The sequence below is a fragment of the Mirounga leonina genome, unplaced genomic scaffold (genome assembly GCF_011800145.1).
Source record: "Mirounga leonina isolate KUSES-001 unplaced genomic scaffold, KU_Mleo_1.0 Mir_174, whole genome shotgun sequence".
Classification (NCBI taxonomy): Eukaryota; Metazoa; Chordata; class Mammalia; order Carnivora; family Phocidae; genus Mirounga; species Mirounga leonina.
Window position 1 is genome coordinate 41263183 of NW_023270451.1, and position 19409 is coordinate 41282591.

Below are 19409 nucleotides of genomic sequence, written 5' to 3' on the forward strand. Positions count from 1 at the left end.
TCGTCTCCTTTCTTTGTCCGGGACACCTTCATTTTGGCTTTAGCTATACACGGTACTTGGGAAAATGACTGCCCTAATCATAATCTTTAAGATCTCTACAGAAAGTGTCTATAACTGGAATTTCCTCATTACTTTAATGTCCTTCTAGTCACAGCTTCATGGGCCTATTATGTGTAAATTAGAAACACATTATTCCACCAGCAAAGCTTTTCTTTCAAATGCATAGAATTTTATAACCTGTCACAATCTATTAAATTCCAAATTGTTTGTACTGAAACTGACTTTTTTCTGTAAGAAGATGTCAAAGGATCTTAATTTCAGCTAATTTTGGCAACCAAAACGAGTCTCCTCTACTTAATAGCTGGCAGTGGTCTCTGCAGTAAAATGCTTCCAGGAACAATTGGAAATTACTAAGATAATAGTGTGTTTCTTTAGATTAGAATCACCTCTGAAATGTGAAGCTTTTGCCAATTCAAAGCTCCTTTGCTGTCTTTCTAAAACTGAATTTCCTGAAAAGTTCTTAAATATTAAGAAGAGTTGATGTAAGTAGACAAGAAGACAGCAAACAGGAAAGCTAATGGACAGACTGTGAGTGACCTGTAGAAAGTTCTAGAATTTCATATGGGCTACTTCCAAATAAGGGAAAACTTGGCAGGCATGAGTTTGGAATTCTCTTTAGTTTGTTGCTCTTTTCAGAGCCCAATACTACTTTTATTACTATTGCTCTATGGTTTCATGACCATCAACTGGAGTATTTCCAGAGATGGTATGTTTTTGGGTGGGAAAAGCATCATTTCCTTCACAACCAGCTCATTAAGTGTGATGTAAACTCAGCACTGGAGTGAAGAGTTTGCCATTAGTCATCTGATCTCTACTTTGGATGTGAACTCAAATAGCTAATACCAAGGAGCTACTATGGGGTGAACCAAGGAGAACTCTGTGCTTTATGCTTGATGAGGAGTAACTAACAATAATAGCGAACGTTAATTAAATGCCAGGCATGTCAGTAAGTGCTTCATGCGTGCTAGCTTATGTAATCTGCAAACCATAAAAATAAAGAAATACAAAGCCTCTGAGGCAGATTGTACTGTTACTCCCATTTCTTTTTTAAAAAAAATTTTTATTGGTATGTTAATCACCATACATTACATCATTACTTTTGATGTAGTGTTCCATGATTCATTGTTTGTGTATAATACCCAGTGCTCCATGCAGAACATGCCCTCTTTAATACCCATCACCAGGCTAACCCATCCTCCCACCACCCTCCCCTCTAGAACCCTCAGTTTGTTTTTCAGAGTCCATCGTCTCTCATGGTTTGTCTCCCCCTCTGACTCCCCCCCCACTTCTTTCTTTCCCTCCTGCTATCTTCTTCTTCTTCTTCTTTTTTAACATATAATGTATTATTTGTTTCAGAGGTACAAATCTGTGATTCAACAGTCTTGCACAATTCACAGCACTTACCATAGCACATACCCTCCCCAATGTCTATCACCCAGCCACCTCAACCCTCCCACCCCCCACCACTCCTGCAACCCTCAGTTTGTTTCCTGAGATTAAGAATTCCTCATATCAGTGAGGTCATATGATTGACTTATTTCACTCAGCATAACACCCTCCAGTTCCATCCATGTCGTTGCAAATGGCAAGATCTCATTCCTTTTGATGGCTGCATAATATTCCATTGTATATATATACCACATCTTCTTTATCCATTCATCTGTCAATGGACATCTTGGCTCTTTCCACAGTTTGGCTATTGTGGACATTGCTGCTATAAACATCAGGGTGCACGTACCCCTTCGGATCCCTACATTTGTATCTTTGGGGTAAATACCCAGTAGTGCAATTGCTGGGTCATATGGTAGCTCTATTTTCAACTTTTTGAGGAACCTCCATACTGTTTTCCAGAGTGGCTGCACCAGCTTGCATTCCCACCAACAGTGTAGGAGAGTTCCCCTTTCTCCGCATCCCCGCCAACATCTGTCGTTTCCTGACTTGTTAATTTTAGCCATTCTGATGGGTGTGAGGTGATATCTCATCGAGGTTTTGATTTGGATTTCCCTGATGCCGAGTGATGTTGAGCACTTTTTCATGTGTCTGTTGGCCATTTGGATGTCTTCTTTGGAAAAATGTCTGTTCATGTCTTCTGCCCATTTCTTGATTGGATCATTTGTTCTTTGGGTATCATCAAGACAGTATGGTACTGGCACAAAAACAGACACATAGATCAATGGAACAGGATAGAGAGCCCAGAAATGGACCCTCAACTCTATGGTCAACTCATCTTCGACAAAGCAGGAAAGAATGTCCAATGGAAAAAAGACAGTCTCTTCAACAAATGGTGTTGGGAAAATGGGACAGCCACATGCAGAAGAATGAAACTGGACCATTTCCTTACACCACACACAAAAATAGACTCAAAGTGGTTGAAAGACCTAAATGTGAGACAGGAGTCCATCCAAATCCTAAAGGAGAACACAGGCAGCAACCTCTTCGACCTCAGCCATACCAACTTCTTCCTAGAAACATCACCAAAGGCAAGGGAAGCAAGGGCAAAAATGAACTATTGGGACTTCATCAGGATAAAAAGCTTTTGCACAGCAAAAGAAACAGTCAACAAAGCCAAAAGACAACGGACAGAATAGGAGAAGATATTTGCAAATGACATATCAGATAAAGGGCTAGTATCCAAAATCTATAAAGAACTTGTTATTCCCATTTCATGGAGAGCAACCCTAAGGCTAAAGAGGGAGAGTTAAGTTTTGAACTTAGGTCACTCTTCAAGGTTTTGTTTTAGAAAAAGTCATCAGTTTCTCCAGTATGAGATGACCTGGATCACAGAAATGTTGCAGATACTGGAGCTTTCTTGTTGGTGCTGGTAGGTCTCCTTGAATTTATGTGGCTACAGAGCATTTATTCTCCATTAAGTAGGGGTGGTACGTGTCTGAAGATATTCCTAAAGCAGGACAGGCACTGTATTCAAAACAGACATGTGATAGACAGATTCTCAAGGCATTCCAAATGACTGGCCAATTCAGTCAATTTAGGACTGAACAATTCAAACTGATGGGTTGTCTTGGCATTGTACCAACAAAATTTCAGGCAAAAAAATCAGTCAATTTCTGTGAACCCATCATTCCAACTGCTTGGCCCTGTATACCTAAACTAATTGCTGGATGTTTTTCACTTTTCTCTCATTTGTTTTTTATATTATATGATTTTCCTTGCTTAATTTTCCTATTTCTGTTTGATAAATCCTGTCTGAGTAACTCTGAGCTTCTCATTAGAACCATTTTACCAATTATGTTCATGGCAATGCCAAACGTGGGTGTACTTAATTTACGTATTGGTAGTGAAAATAATGAAATTTCACCCAAAATAATAGCATATGTTTGCCATGTTTCATGGATTATAATTCTTTTATCTGCTTTTCTCTGAATGTGGTTTGCAATAAATTTCATTCTCAGTAATAAAGTCTCCCAAATGAAATTCCCTATTTTATACTCTTTTATGTGACTTGAGACACTTGAGCAACACGTCCTTTAGAAGAGATGTAATTTGAATGCATTGCACTTGAACATAGCTGTCTTTTATTCAGGTGACCTTTGGGTTGCAATGAATAAAAATTCAGTCAAACTAGATGAAAAACAAAACGCACTTTTTCAGGAAAGTGGAAGATTTGCCAATTAATCAGAAAGCCAATTAATCAGAACATCCTTTTACAAAGTTCTAGCTCATCAAATTTCACTTTTCCATTTGTCCATTCATCTACTCACCCATTCCCTTAAGATCCACTGAGCATCTATAATGAGCCAGGCCCTGTGGACACATGAACAAGGGCTCCACGATCCTTGCTCTCGGGGAGTCTTGTCAACCCTCTCCTAATCTTCCTTCCTGCTGAGCATTTCTGTGTGTGCTATTGAAGGGTTGCTGGAAACTGGTGCAAAAGATAGGAGTGCAGTGAGGAGAAGCTGTAAAATGGAAAATCTCATTCACTCTTAAATCTATTAAAGATTAACGTTGGAAATCCAAATTGTGCATTTGGTTAAGATGAGAATATATTTCTGTGGAATGCACTACTCATTGACTTCAGGGCAAATACATTTCAAAGCTTAAAAAAAGAACTGAGCTCAGTAGTCACTGAGACAGACCTAACCATTTTCTTGGAATGATACTTAAGGCTCTAATCAAGGAAATCTCCTAACCTAGCTTCTGTTGTTAGCTTTTTCTCCTGTCCAACTGTGTGGCATCCTCACAACCACCCAGAAGGCTGGTAAAAGTCCAGATTTGTGGACTCCATCCCCAGGGTTTCTGGTTCTTGAGGTCTGGAAGGGAGATTGAGAACTTGCATTTGTAGCAAGTTCCCAGGTGACGCTGGTGCTGCTGGTCCAGGGACGAGATTTTGAGAAACATTATTATAAATAAATGTTACTCAAAATGCCAACTTCAGATGTGAACTCTTCATTGCTAGTCTGCAACAAGATGAGTACAGGAACTGAAAGAAAGCAGTGGGAATCTTTTATAATTTGACATTGCCGTGACATCCAAGTACATGATCAGTGGGCCTATCTCACTGAATAGGGTAGAGATGAGCTCCAGGCTGTCAGCTTTACATTGTGAGTCACATGTGTACAAGCTACATGCTAGATATGCACAGGGAGCCCATATTTTATTCTGTAATAGATTGAAAAGAAAAACCCAGGCTGTTCACCATATGTAGTTTGAGAAGCACCACTCTCTAAACCATCACACCATACTGCCTCATTTTTTAAAAAGTGGTTAATACACAAATGAGTCAGGGCATTCCTTCTCACACAGTTTGGGGCAGGTGGGAGGAGGAGGAGGCCACGTCTCAGCCTGGTGCCCTCTGCCTAGGGAGGCCCAGAGGAAACAGACAAGGCTGTTTTGGGTGTGACACCACACACCAGTGGAGTGGGTCAGCTCAGGGGCCAAGGAGATCAGGCTTTTTTGAGGCTGGAGGCCTGGAAAAAGAAACTGACCAGTCAGAAGTTAGGATTTCCAACCCTCTACAAGCGTGAAACTAGGTAAGAAGGAAGGTTGGATGCTTCCAGGTGAGATCACTATGGGTCCCTCAATTGCAGACAGCCAAGAAGACTCAAGACCCAGCACTGGTAATTCTTTACGGTCACAGAGTCACCTGATCCCAGGTCTGAAAAATTGACTTCATACTTGGGCTTAGCAGCTTGGGTATGACTATATCTGCGGATGGAGACCAAGAGCAATCCCCATCATGGGTGCACCCTAGGGAAAAGGGAAAACAAAAAATCATCCTTTTATCTCAGCTACTTGGGCTGGCATTTTCTTTTACCTCTTCAAACATTTTTATTAAAATTTCCAATGATCTGATTTCTGTCAGGATTCAGCTGTTCTTGGCCTTAAATTCTAGGATCCTCTTGGGCGGGCAAGACGGAAACCCATGTGATGAGGCCTCCATGATTTCAAAGCTTGATGAATGTGTCTCAAATTGACTTTGCTAACTGTCTTTTCAAATAGATCTCCTGATAGCTTTACGATTTTACTAGCAGTGATTTATTTTTTAATATTTTGCACTTCAAGCTCTGATAAATTCAGTGTTCTTTCTAAGCACTTGCACAAATTAGACTGTAGTTAGAGGAGGTTAGCATTTTTCCATGTTCAATACATCAGGGCCTGATAAGCATGCACTGCAGCTGGCTATTTGCTTTTCTAGTCCCCACTGAAGTCTGCCCTTCTCTAAAGCCCTCCTTGGCTGGAGTCACCCCAAGAAGAGACTTTCATTACCCTGTATCCAGAAGTAGCCATCAGCTTTGTTATAATGGCCTCCAGTCACTCATTTGAAAGAGTGACCTTACATCACCAGCTACCTCCCCGGGCCTTGTCCTTGGGGCCGGAAAATTAACTGCCCCAGAAATGCTGCAGACTGGCTGAGACACAGAGAGACTACCAGGCTGCTGATAAAGATGTGAGTTTCAGGATGATGACCCAGAGAAGCAGAAAGGACTGTAATGTGGGGGGTATGCACCGGTCACGGGTCAGATCTGGGCTTGATGCCTGCCGTATCATTTAGAATGCTTTTGATTACAAGTAACAGAAAAACCACGTCGAACTGAGATAAGAGCAAAGGAAATTTAGTGGCTCATATTGGTCCAAGAGGCAGAGCAGGCTTCTGAGTCGACTGTTCTAGGGGCTCAAGGACATCAGTGCCTCTTCTCTCTACCCTACTGTTTCAGTTTCGTCCTCAAACTGATTCCCTAATTCCCCTCAAGGCTGCAAGACTGGCTGGAGGTTGCCATCGGGCTTCCTCATGAGAAGCCCTCAGAAGAAGAAAAGGGAGAACTGGTTCTCACAGCCAGTGCAGGCAAAGTCAGTCACTTCAATATCATTGGCTAGGGGATATGCCCTGAACTGATTGGCTATGGTCTGGTTTACCTGAGCCAATCGCCATGCAAAAAGGATAGGACTTCTGTGGTTGGTTTAAACCAATTAGAGTCACTCATTGGAGTTAGGGGTGGAGCTGATGGCTCAAAACCGAAAGTGTGCCACACCTCAGGGGAGGAAGGCATGGCCGGAAATGGGCAACCTCCACGTGGTGATCCTGGCTCTGCTACTCTCAGCCCCTTCATCTCATTTAACCTCTCTGAGCCTCTGTCTCCTCATCTGTAAATTGAAGATTACCTTGATATCCACCTCCTTGTTGTGGTAGAGATTAGGAAAGAGAGAAGAATAATAAGGAGTTTTGCACTGTGCCCAGCAAACCGTTAAGTACCCAGTGAAAATTATGAGGGAGAACATCAATGGAAGTAGGTGCACGTTACATGCTTTCTTGGGCTGGTTTCCACCAGCACTTCCTACTTAGTGGATGCGAGTGAAATGGCTATAAAAGGACAACAAAGACTGTTCAGAGAAGACATGTATGCTGATTTATCCGGACATTATTTAGGTGGGAAAAAAACTCAATCCAGGCAGTTCTAATACATGCAGAGGGTGTCGCTTAGTGAGTTTAAGCATAATAGTAATAATGGCAGTAATAATAATATTAAAACAAAGATGAAATGAAGAAAAAAAAGAAAACAAAGACAGAAGGGGAGTAGCTGCAGTTCATCGAGCACTGCCGAGTGTTGTCCTAGGCACCCGATGTGAGTCGTGAGGCCTTGACCTTGGCTTTATTATATCTATTTGTACATGAGCAACAAAACTTTACCTAAGCTAAGGTGTTTGCCTGAAGTCAGTAGCCGTTATGTGACAAAACCTGGATGTGAACCCAAATTACTATGATTCCAAAGTTCATCTCATGTCTGTATTTCAAAACTACTTGCAAAGGAGGGTGCCCTCATTCATTCACTCCCCCACTCGGGCTTCCAGCAGCTGGCCCGGGGGCCCCTGCCATGATTGGTGTTGGGGAAAAGAAAGATGAATAGGACCCAGCAGTGCCTCCAAGAACCAGACAGTGTCCGCGTCCTGGGATTCCTGGCTTATTCGAGGAGTTCCCAGGGCAAGGTTGTCTGGAGCAGAGTTTTGCACTCTTTCTCAGTCAAATGAGAACTGTTGAATCACTAATGATGATGGAGGCACAGCGTGCTCCACGGCTTGCAAGACACAGGGGGCTGCCCTCTCCCCCCAGCTCCCTCTGCCATCTGCTGTCCTCAGTGAGACAGTTTAATCTTGAGCTATCTCAGGGCAAAGGAGGTCGAACCGTCAGAGGTCACCTTAACTCTCCATAACTCTGCTCCAAAGAAATAATTGTTTCAGAGGAAAATGGCTGTGACCAGTCAGATTCTCCTTTTTTCAGAATCTGGACTAGATGGAGAGAATGGGTCTTGGGGGTTTATATTGTTGATTCTGTTCAATTCACCCAGCTGTGTTGAGATGGCCTCTGTGCTAGGGATATGCAAATGAGTATCACAGCGCCTCTGGCCTCTGGGGTCCACAAGCTGACAGAGTAGACAGAAGCACATAGAATGTAGTACGTATTAGAATAGAATTGTCTGGCATGCCTCAGTATGACTGAACAAGTTGTTAAAATTTCGGCAAATAAGTCCAAACGGATGAACACATGCTGTCCTGACTGCCGATCCACCTGCCCCATAGTATCCATCTTCTACCTTTTCTGCCCTGACCCCTCCTCAAGGATCCTTCCCATGTAGTGGCCCCCAACTTCCCCATGATCCCCAAACTTCCCCTGCCCCAGCACCGCAGTGGCCCTATGTTTTGATTGGTCAGCATCTGAACATGCATGGAACATCTGTTGCGGCCTTTGATGTCTGGCCACACTTCAGCCATGCTCCCCAGAACTTTCCCCAAGTCTTGTCCCTTTACCCCCATCCTGCAGCCATCCTTCTCTGAGTGCCAAGACAGCCGCTTACTGCTAATGTCAGCCCAAAGGAGTAGATATGGGTCAGAAATACAGGGCTCCCACAAATTGAGGTCTGCCTCCTGGGAATCAGCTTCAGCGTCCTCTGGACTTTGGTTTTTGTAGGAACACAGGACTCAACAACCAGATGGCTGGATCCTTTTATCTGGTGATTGGAACTCTATCCATTAGGATACTTTCAGCTACTAGTAAAAAAAAAATCAAACTGGCTGAAACAAAAGGGAAAATTCAAAGGAAAAACACTATGGATCCCAAGCATGTTTCTGTCTCATTGTCTGAGTGATCACAGTGACCTCAGTGTCCGTGTTCTGCCGTATTCAGTTGGCTTCAGCCTCAGGTGGACCCCTCTCATTGTTGCAAGATGGTGGGCAGCAAACAAAATCAGAAAAAGATTGTATGTTCTGGTGTTTTTATCCTCAGAAAAAAGGAAATCTGTCCCCACAGCCCTTCAGTTGGCTCACCCTTCTGTCTCATCGTCAGAAATGGATCACACGTTCCCTCCTGTTCAATGGCCAATGAAAAGATTGCAGTCACCATTGCTGGCTTTTTCAATCAAGATTCCCAACTCCTTCACCAGCAATCAGGAATGTTTGCTACTAGAACCTACTGGAAAGAGAAAGGTAGAATTGGGGAAGATGATGTTGGTGAGTGAGGTAGGGAACTTGGGCGTATGTCACTAGAAATCAGCAATTAAAAGGCAGAGGATTTTATGGAGTAAAGAAACCTGGTTTGGAATGCCAGTATTACTTAGGCCATTGTTTCAGTTGTTAATTACTATGTAACAACCACCCCCAAACTTCGTGGCTTAAAACAACAACCATTTATTATTGCTCACTGGTCAGCAGATCAGCTTGGTGGTTCTACTAATCTGGGCCAGGCTCATCTGAGCTCATCTGGACTCTTCCAAGCATCTTCAGGAGGCTGGCTGGGGTAGGTTGGTCTCAGCTGAGATGGCTTATCTCTGTTCCACGTAGCCCCTCATCCTCCAGCAGGCTTTTCTGGGCTGGCTCATTGGACGGCTCACCTGAGTTCCAAGAGAAAGAGTAGAAGGAAGTGTTGGAGGTCCAGGCTCAGCATCAGGACACTATCAGCAGAACCTCATTCTAATGGCCAAAAGCAAGCCATGAAAGCAGTCGAAAGCTGCAAAATCACATTGCAGAGTGTGTGCGGAGTGTGGATCCTGGGAAGCGTGAAGAATGGTGATCACTTTGGCAATCAATCCACCACCGTGACCTTTGCAAGACATTTCTTTTCTCTACACCACCATTCATCACCTCTAAAATGACACTAATAATAGTATCGACCTCAAAGTCTTATTTAAGGATTAAGTGAGAAAATGCATGTAAAGTGCTTAACTCAGTGGTGGGCACATAGTAAGCATTAAATAAGTACTAGCTTTTATTACACTTGTATTTAGGATTGTAACTAGTGTTATTATCATTATTATTATGGTTGTTTTAATGATTATTATGATTTTGAGTATCTGTCTGCTGGGTTATGTCTCCCCCTAGGATACAAGCCTAGTGAACTGATTTCCAAAAAGCCCAGACTTTATGGAAATCCTTGCTGACTCCCCAGAAGCCTGCTAATCAAGGGAGCGTGATTTCTGAGAGCTCCCCATCTGCCTTCCTCCTGCTGTTTGGTGAGTGCCGTTGTCTCTGGGTTTTTGCTGTGCTGGCTGCGTGGAGCTCCCTGAGCTCTGTGGCTCAGTGGGAACCCTCCAAGGAACGGTGGTTAGCTGCTATTTCAACAGAAACCACTAGTTTTGGGAGGAAAGGAGCAGGGAGCAGGCTTCACTCCCGGGACAGCTGATTTTCTCTCCTTTCCGCTGTTCTATCTGTGCCCAGTGCAGAACTCTCTAGAGGGGATAATAGAGTTCATGGTGCTCAGTGTGGGCTGTGAGTGAGGGAAGGAGAAATCTGGCAGCCTTGTCTCACACTTACTCCAATGCAAGCCTCCAAGAGTTAAAACCGGTTGGCAATTTCTTGGAAAAGGGAATTTGTCTCTTAAATCTGCAAAAGAGAAAAGTTTATTGTTTCATGTTTTGGGGGGGGTTTGTTGTTGTTTCTTAGGGTGGTTTTGTTCACAATGGAAAAAAAAAAAACCTCCCAGTGGTGGTCCCGTTGTTTATAGGCCACACAGACTCTGCGAGCACCAAGGAGCAAAGGTGCAGGGGCTCGTTCCACGAGGCGGCTGCTAATTTCATTTGCCACCACGGTTTTCCCATCTGCTAAGGGACCGGCCCAGACAATTTGCCACATATAATTCACAGTCCTTTGTAATTTCAGCTCAAGCCAAATCAACAGCTTGATCGAAATGCCATGGTGAGGATTCAGAGGGTGGTGCTCCCATCTTTTGTCCTCACTCCATGCCAGCGAGGGCCCTTCCCTGTGCACACCTTCTCTCTGTCCCACTCTCCGAGTCTCTGCTTCTCACTCCCTACCTGGTATCACGGCCGGCCCAGTGCTTCCCGGTCTCTCCCCTTTGGCAGGCTCTGTATCTCTGCCTCACAAATGGACTGCCACCGAGGCCATTGTCGGGGCTCCGCGAGCTAATTGTGGCCCCCACCCCCGCCTCATCTGGCCAGGGCTAAGATGGATGCTCCATTTGCATTATTTATGTCTTTCCTTGCGTTCCAGTGATGTGTTTGTGCATAACATATGTAAAATTCTGCTGACATGGGGAATTCATTTGGTTCGAGATGTTCAAAAAGCGGGGCGGGAGGCGACCTGGTTTGTGTAAATTCACAAGCTATCAGACAGCTTTGCTTTCTTTTTCCTGAGACGCGGAAAATGGCTCCTCATGAGAGTTCTTTGGATCACACTTGACAGTCAGGTGAGCTCTTTTGCTTAAAGAGCTTTGTTTCCATTTGGGCTGTCAGTCTTCCACCTTCAAATGGGGCCAGGTGAGGGACTGAGGCCCATTTTGAAGTTCAAATGCAAGCCTGTCCCTGTGTTGCAACTACAGCCAGAGAATATCAGAGCCACAAGGCCTGAGAGCATCTCATTTAATCTCTTCCTTTTGTAGAGGAAGCCACTGAGTCTGAGAAGCAGAAGGTGGCTTGCCAAGCAGCGAGCCATGGTATATCATGTGACCCAGTCCTTAAATTCCTTCCAATAACACGTTGTTACAAGGGGCTGGCACCCTTCCAGGCACTTTACTTACTGTCTCATTTAATCCCCATGAAAGACTCAGACACTGGGACTTGCTATTCTTCTCATTTCATAGAAGGAGGAAACTGAGGCACAGAGAGGTTAAATGATTTGTCCAGGGTCACATAGTACTAAGCAGCAGAGCTAGGACTCAAACCCAGGGAGCCTGGCTCAAGAGTCCCTGATCTAACCACAGTGTTCCTCTGTCCTAAGGAGTCTCTGAGCTGCCACGTTGATTACAGAAGGATGCTCAAAGCCCTCACTTTGCAACAGGAGGCCTGCTATGATCCTGCCCCTTCTGACTTTCTGAGCTTCATTTCTGCTACTCCTCAGAATGTAGAGTTGGGAAAGGCAGTCTTGTGCATGTTGTCTTTCAACCCCTGCTCAGCCACAGAAGAATGGGCCTTGGGCCTGGAACATTTCCTTAACAAGACATGGGGAGGCCACACAGCCTCTGCGACTAGCTCTCCCCACTTCAGAGCATTGTGTACTCCTTTGTACCACTAAGCGCACACGTCAGTGGCCCTCAGGCACAGCCCAGAACTCTGTAGCTCAGGCCCCAGGGGAAGAGAGAGAGTCATTTTGTTGCAGCACGAAATGGGGAGTGCAGTCACACCGCCCGTGTGGGCTGCTGGGTGGCTCCATGGGCCATGGTGGGCCTGACCATGGCAAGGGGCTGGATCTTCTGCACGCTCTCAACAGAACACTCATTACATGAACTCAGGGTTTCTTACTTCCCCAGCTGAGCACCGTCCTAGCCCATTTTCTGATGTTGTAATCACTCCTTAGGGCACAGGTGATGGACGACAGAGCAACCAACTCCCCAGTGGGCCGGGTATGAATCTGCCTCCTCTGTGGACCAGGGCAGGAAGAAAGGACACAAAGAAAGGGCCAGCCCCTCCCCCCGGGGTCAGGTGGTATTCGGGCTAAGGGTATCTTCCTCAGCTTCACCTTAACCTGACTTTCCTACCATATTGGAGCAAGGGCTCTAGCTGAATATTATGAGCCAAATATCATGAATATTATGAGTTTATTATTGAATAATAAACCACTTTTTATGACTTATAATAACACACATTGCAGTATTACCACAGTAAGAAGCAATGGCAATTTTACTAAGGAGACTCCTAGGAGATAGTCCTTAAGTTCTATAGACGACATATATTTCATACATATAATTCTGACACACTTCTACATCGTTTTATGGGATGTGTTCAGAAACTGTGATTGATAACTATGTTCTCTAAGCCAGTTGTTTCAAATGTCAGTTCATAACAAAGCTTTCACAGACCCACAAAAATAATGTGTGTGTGTGCACTTCTAAATTTGTGAATGTCCTTTCTTGGGAAGCAATGTCACTTATTCAAAGATGGTAGGCTCTTGTTCTTTTAAAATTATCAAGGGCAAGAAGAAAGGGCAAGAAATTTCTTTCTTCTGTGAAATAACAGTGTTCATCCTATTGGGAAAGTCTTGAGATAATGTATTTCAATTTCTTCATTTTTTTGATATTCTATTAGATTCTTGGTTTATTTACTTTATTTAATTAACTCATTCGAAAGCTAAGCAACCTCTGTGTCACCTCACAGAGGTGTCTTTGATGACAAAGAGAAGATGATCCATGTCCTAAGCTCTCCGGTCCAGAGTATCTGCTCAGAGCTGGTGGGGCTTGGTCCTCTGTCTCTCTGGCGGCCTCCTCCTCAGAGCCCTGCCTCCACCCAGGCTCTTGTGCTCTCACACAGCTCATGATGGGCCTGTCCTGACGTCGCCTCGAAACAAGAGGCCTATAGCCCAAATGACCCTCCACTTTTCTACTCTTCTGGCCCCGGGTCTCACCTCCTAGTTGGGGGGCAGGTATAGGCAGCGGTGAGACTTTGCCACAGTACTTTTCTTAAGGCTTTAGCATTATAACCCAGGGCACTCATTGCTCCAAAGGGTAATTTCCTATCGTGGAATTTCAGGCAGTGAGGCCAAGTGTGGTGAAGGCACCAGGCAGCACTGGAGAGCTAGTCTTGAGCACTTCAAGTTAGACCCCTCGGGGGCCTCCTGAATGTCCGTCCTTGACCCAACCTGGCTGCTGGAAACACCAGAGCACCCGGAGACTCAGCCCTTCCCTTGAAGTCAGACACCAAAATCATTCAACTGCCTGTGGAAGAAATGTGTCAAAGGAATAAGGATCATCTACTGCATCTAACCGCAAATTCTGTCTCCCTTTGTCTGGCTCACTTCTTGTCGACCCCCATCTCCCTTTCCACTCTTCCTCCTTTATCTTCTCTTGCCACAGACCATTTTATCCAAATAGTTGAAAAATGGGTGTAGTTTATATATCCACACATTGATATTCTCTGTAGGTTCTGTGATCTCTTGTGCAATGTGGGGATGGCTTTTGAAACTTTTATAAGGCTGAACTAGCAGGAGATCAAGGACATTCAGCTAGGTACACAACAATCCTTATTAAAATAGAAATCTTCAAATTTTCTCTTGAAAACTTAGAGAATGGCCACCAGAGGCCCAAAGAGGAGGAAGTATGTGTGGAAGAAGGGATATGAAGGAAAGAACCAAGCAATATGGCTTATGGAACCCATAGAGATAGAGTATCTCTCAAGTTATGGTCCAGAAAATGTTTTTGCTCTTCTTAAAGCAGTCGGTTGTACGATCTGAGAGAAGTGTTCATTTGTCTTGAGAGATGTGTGCATTTAAGACAACAGACATGTCTGAAACTCAAGCTGTTGAGGAGATTCTGGTAGATGAGCCCATGCCCACACCAGATATGTTTTCTATGCCATACCACCCCATAATATGACTACTCTGTGGACTTGGGATGGCAATGCCACCATTCATTATACTTCTAAGGGTCCCCTTCTGCTTCATTACTTCTCAGACTTGGGGAAACATACAGCTAGAAGTAGACGAGAGGCCCTACCTCCATCCCCACGTCTGTAGTTGGTCAGGAAGCCCTGCTTGGTGATCACAGCTGCTTTCTTCCATGACCCTGTCCCCCTACTCTCTGCCCTCAGCTCAGCTGGATAGGTTCTTTGTGGGATGACAAAACCTTCCATCACATGATCTGCGTGCTTCATGGCCTTGCCCTTAATGGGTTGCCTCAATTTCCCTTTGCCAGGGATCATCTATCTGAATTCTATATGATATCATTATCTTCCATCTTTTTGATATGAGGATGTGTGCTTACCCGCCTCTGTAGCTTGCATAGAAAGGCAGATACACACTGAAATTTAAAACCTTAGGAAAGGTACACAAGTGAAGTATCGTTAGCTAAAATAAAACATTGTTGCCAAAAAGTCGAACTTGAATCTGGTCAAACTTCTAGATTTAACTAATAATTTACAGGAAATTCAGGGAAAAGGGACCTGATATTGTTAATAAATTGGAGAGAGAGAGAAGTTGAGATTTAAAGACTGAAAGAGACTTAAGAGACACATCAAACTATTGCCATGTATAGACCTTATTTGAATTCTGATTAAACCAAAAACCTCTCCCATCTCATTAGAAGGTGAATATTCAGTAACTTACTTTTTGTGTTTAATAATTTAAAGGAAAGTTTATAAGAATAGATTGTTACTGGTTAAATATCAATGGTAGAATTTTTAAAAATATAGCATTATAGGCAGAATGAATAAAAATATCCACTTCAAATCACAAATGTATTTTTGTTACAAAACAGTAAAATAGAGTGTTCAATAATATGACTTTTAAGCATAAAAATACTTTCTATTAGGATGAAATTATGAAAGATGAGTAGAAAATAAATGAATTATGAAAACTTAGGAAAATAAAGAAATATAAAATTTCAAGAGTTTCTTTCTATATTAAAAAAAAAAGTAGTGAGCTGGGTATCACCTGCTCTGGTTCTTAGATTCTGTGGATACATTTAAAAGGATAATGTAGGGGCACCTGGGTGGCTCAGTCAGTTAAGTGTCCGACTCTTGATTTTGACTCAGGTCATGATCTCAGGGTCCTGGGATTGAGCCCCATGTCTGGCCCTGGGCTCAGCAGAGTCTGCTTGGGACTCTCTCGCTCCCTCTGCCCCTCCCCCACCCACACATATGTGTGTGTGTGTGTGTATGTGTGCGTGCTCTCTCTCTCAATAAATAAATAAGTAAAATCTTAAAAAAAAAGGATAATGTAACAGTTTTGTTTTTTAATGTCAATATTTAAAACATGCCAGACATTATGTCCTCTGTAACTGCTATAATTTGGGATGAAACTATTTAGATGCCTGCCTAACAGTGTGACAAGGGTACACAAGTTTCAAAATTCTTTCAGGGGAGACACAAGCGCAAGAGTTTGAAAAGCCCCCATGAAATCCACCACTCCTCACCCTGTTTGAATAGGAACCCCTTCTCACACACAGCACTTCTCTGCAGTGTTCAGAACACATTGCGGGAAGCCCCCCTGCAATACCCTCCACGGCCTTTGCCTGTGGCCCTGCGGCGGCAGATGTCTGCTTCTCAAGGTCAGTCATTCATCCCTTCACTTACTGAATGTTACTCAGGCAGGTACTCCGTTCAAAAGCCTGTGCCGGATCCTCGGGAAATAACCTCTGGAATCACATTCAGTGTTAAATTCTTTATTTAAGTCCTTCTGTGACTGAGGCTAACACCGACCAAATTGTTCCACTCCAGCCTGACTCTGCTGGATGAAAATAGTGAGACAGACGCATGCAGTGTCCTCTTGAAAACAGAAACGATCTTAGGAGAGCCTCGCACAAGCATTAGATGTGCACGAAAAAAAAGAGTATTTCGGAAGGCAGGTCAGTGTTACAAAAATTGAATTCTCCTCTTAATTAAAATGACTTCTTGGTTCTCTAGCAGGACCCCTGAAAAGGTGAACTAAAAGCCAGTTCATGAGGAGGTCCATGTCAGAAAATATCTCCTTATTACTGGTGGAAGAGAACACACGCACACACGCTCAAGTAAGACAAGCGATGAGTCACATCAATATTCCAGATCTGTCCTCCATGCCCCCAGACTTTGCAAATGCTCTGAAGATTATGTGTACATGGAGTTCTGATCTGGAGATGATTTACCTGCTGCAGGCTGACCAGCTCTGTTGAACAGAGTCAGCTATATTTTTGGGGGCTTAGAAGATGACATTAATATTGCCCATATTTATCATGGAGAGGAGACACAGAGTTGCAAGCTGCATTTCTGAGACGTGAAGGCTCAGTCACGTGTGTGTGCCGTTTTCCGGTGATCGTGTTAAACCCAGCAAGCTATTTTTTACTCTCGGTTATGTATTTATATGCACCTGCCTTCCTTAACCTACACACACACTCATTTGCACACCCTTGCACACTTCAGTGTGATTCTTGCACACAGCTATCCCTTCTTTGATTATTCAAAGAAAAAAACCCCTGGGGATAAAAACTCACTATTCCTTCCTGAACAACACACGAGGCCTGACTCCTCTGGGGGTAGATGAGTGGGATGCCGTCTGCAATCGAGTTTTTTGCTTCTTTGTGTTTGGTTTGGTTTTCAGCAATCAGAGAGCCGGCCCCTGTCCTTGCCCAGTGATTACTTAAAGCATCAAAAAGAGGTCTGATCCACTGTTCTCAGAAGCTGACTCTAGGCATCCTAGAACCCGAGGATTTCTGCTTGTCCCCTTTATTTACTCATCCTTTCAACAAATATTTATTGACCACCTATAATATACAAAGCCCTGGGCCAAGTGGGGGGCAGAATTATGTGTATTCCATAGATTCTGAGCCATGCATTTTTCAACATCTTATTGTCTCTGCATTTGGGCTGTTTCCATGGCAATGCCTTTTTGCTCAGTGGCACCCAAACGATTCCATGTCCTCCGACCAATGGCCTCTTAGATTTGATGGGAAACTACATTGTCCGCGACTTCCCTGCTTTCACCGAAAGGAGAAATATGCACAACAGGAGAAGGTAAAACTCCCAAATTGGCAGACTTTCCACTTATCAGCTCTTGCAGCAAAAAAAAAAAAAGAAGTCTTAGTTGCTTGTGTGATTTGAAGGTGATCTGTGTGTTTCATTTACTCACGCTCTCCATGGCCTTAGAAACAGATCATAACTGAGTATGGATTATCTATTGTGATTCTGTGGTTCTTAAATTCACAAATGACTTTTTTATGGCTGTAGAGTGAGTGTGTGTGTGTGGGGGGGTGTAGTGCTTTCTACCAAGAAACTTATTCGGCAATTGATTTTTGATCCATTGTTGAAGCCATAATTTGAGGAGACGGTTTCTTAGGATACATCGATAGCATGTCAGTAGAAACTAGGTAGCATTATTATTTTTTTTTAAAAGATTTTATTTATTTATTTGAGACAGAGAGAATGAGAGAGAGAGAGCACATGAGAGGGGGGAGGGTCAGAGGGAGAAGCAGACTCCCCGCCGAGCAGGGAGCCCGATGCGGGACTCGATCCAGGGACTCCAGGATCATGACCCGAGCCGAAGGCAGTCGCTTAACCGACTGAGCCACCCAGGCGCCCCTAGGTAGCATTATTTTTAACAGAGCAAAAGAAAGGTTTTTCTGTTAATACTATTCATTCAAACGTTTTTCGAGTCCCTGTGATGGGTCTGGCACCACAAAGCACTGTTAGGGGACAGAAACAAACGGGATACTACTTTTGCCTTCACAAGACTTACAGTCTAAAAGAAAAGGAAAACCTGTCAACTATGAATGGTCACATAAGGGAGAATAAAATGAGTCCGGTAATCAAGACTCAGGGATGCCTACGTGAGATCTGTATCATTCCACAGCAGTACACTGACTTTCAAATATAACAAAATGAAGGTAGTTCCATTTCCTCTGAAACGTGGCTACATCAGAGACAAAGACCCCAGGGGGAGCTGAGAACAATGTCCCAAAGCAGCCCTTCCATGGTTGATACAGAGGCAGCTTCCTTCCATAAGGGAGGGGTGGCGAGGACTATTTATTTTGGAAACTTCATCATCAGCCCAATTCTTTGTGCTTCCTAGAACTGCTGTCATGACTTTCTACCCAATGATAGGTCTTACCAGTAATGAATTTATGCCCTGCCTCTCATCCCAAGAACCTTGTCCTCTTTCTTCCCTGCTCAGCTTCTCCTTGACCCTCCCAATGCTCTCAATCCCTTGCAGAATCCTTCAATCTCCTCATATAATGCCACCTTCCCTTTTGTTGAACTCCAAGCTCTTCCCGGCAGGAACTGAGCCTGTGTGACACAGAGTAGACCCTAAAAAGAAATGTTGCTGTATCAAGGAGGAAAGAAAGGAAGAGAAAGAAGAGAAGACAACCTCTCTTCTTGACTCTGTGAGTTTACTAACCTGAGGGGAATTTGGGACTGGCTACAAGCAGGACACGGTAGCTTGGACAGCAGAGAAAGTCCCCTCTGGGCTTCCCTCCTAGAAATATCCGGGAGCAGTGGATCTCAACCAAAACTTGTGCCCCCAGCACATGTGACAGTTGATTTTTCACATGAATGACAGATGGTTTGGGACCTAGTCAACTCACCTGGAATCCCCAGAGTGTTGACTTTCAAGTCACTTTTCTCTCTTGGTGTACAAGTGATTAAAAGTGAAGTGAGGGAAAAAGATAATATTGAATCCACTCTCACTTATGGGGAGAAAGGCCGGTCCCTTGCAAATTTTGCTGTTTTATTGTTAGTAATGGATTTCTTGAGACGAACTGGTTTGTAGACATCCCAGCACCACCAGCAGCCCCTTCCCCAGCACACTTCCCACCAGGTCTTACCTGCCTCCCCCCTACCCCAGGGCAGACACGGAAGACAGAACCCAAAGCAGCAGGAACTCTTCCCTCACCCAGTATCCAAAAATGGTATCCAGCTTTCTTCTTTTAACTCCTAAAATATCTTCTTCCCTGCTCAGCTTCTCCTTGACCCTCCCAATGCTCTCAATCC

General features: G+C 43.9%; 1 long non-coding RNA gene across 1 annotated transcript in view; it reads left to right on the forward strand.

Moving 5' to 3' along the window:
• The window catches only part of LOC118020885, a 98918-nt gene that overhangs the window by 12842 nt on the left and 66667 nt on the right, over positions 1 to 19409 (forward strand). Inside the window, exon 2 of the long non-coding RNA XR_004682040.1 lies at positions 9886 to 10016. This is a non-coding gene — a long non-coding RNA (uncharacterized LOC118020885). The remainder of the gene's footprint in view (positions 1 to 9885; positions 10017 to 19409) is intronic.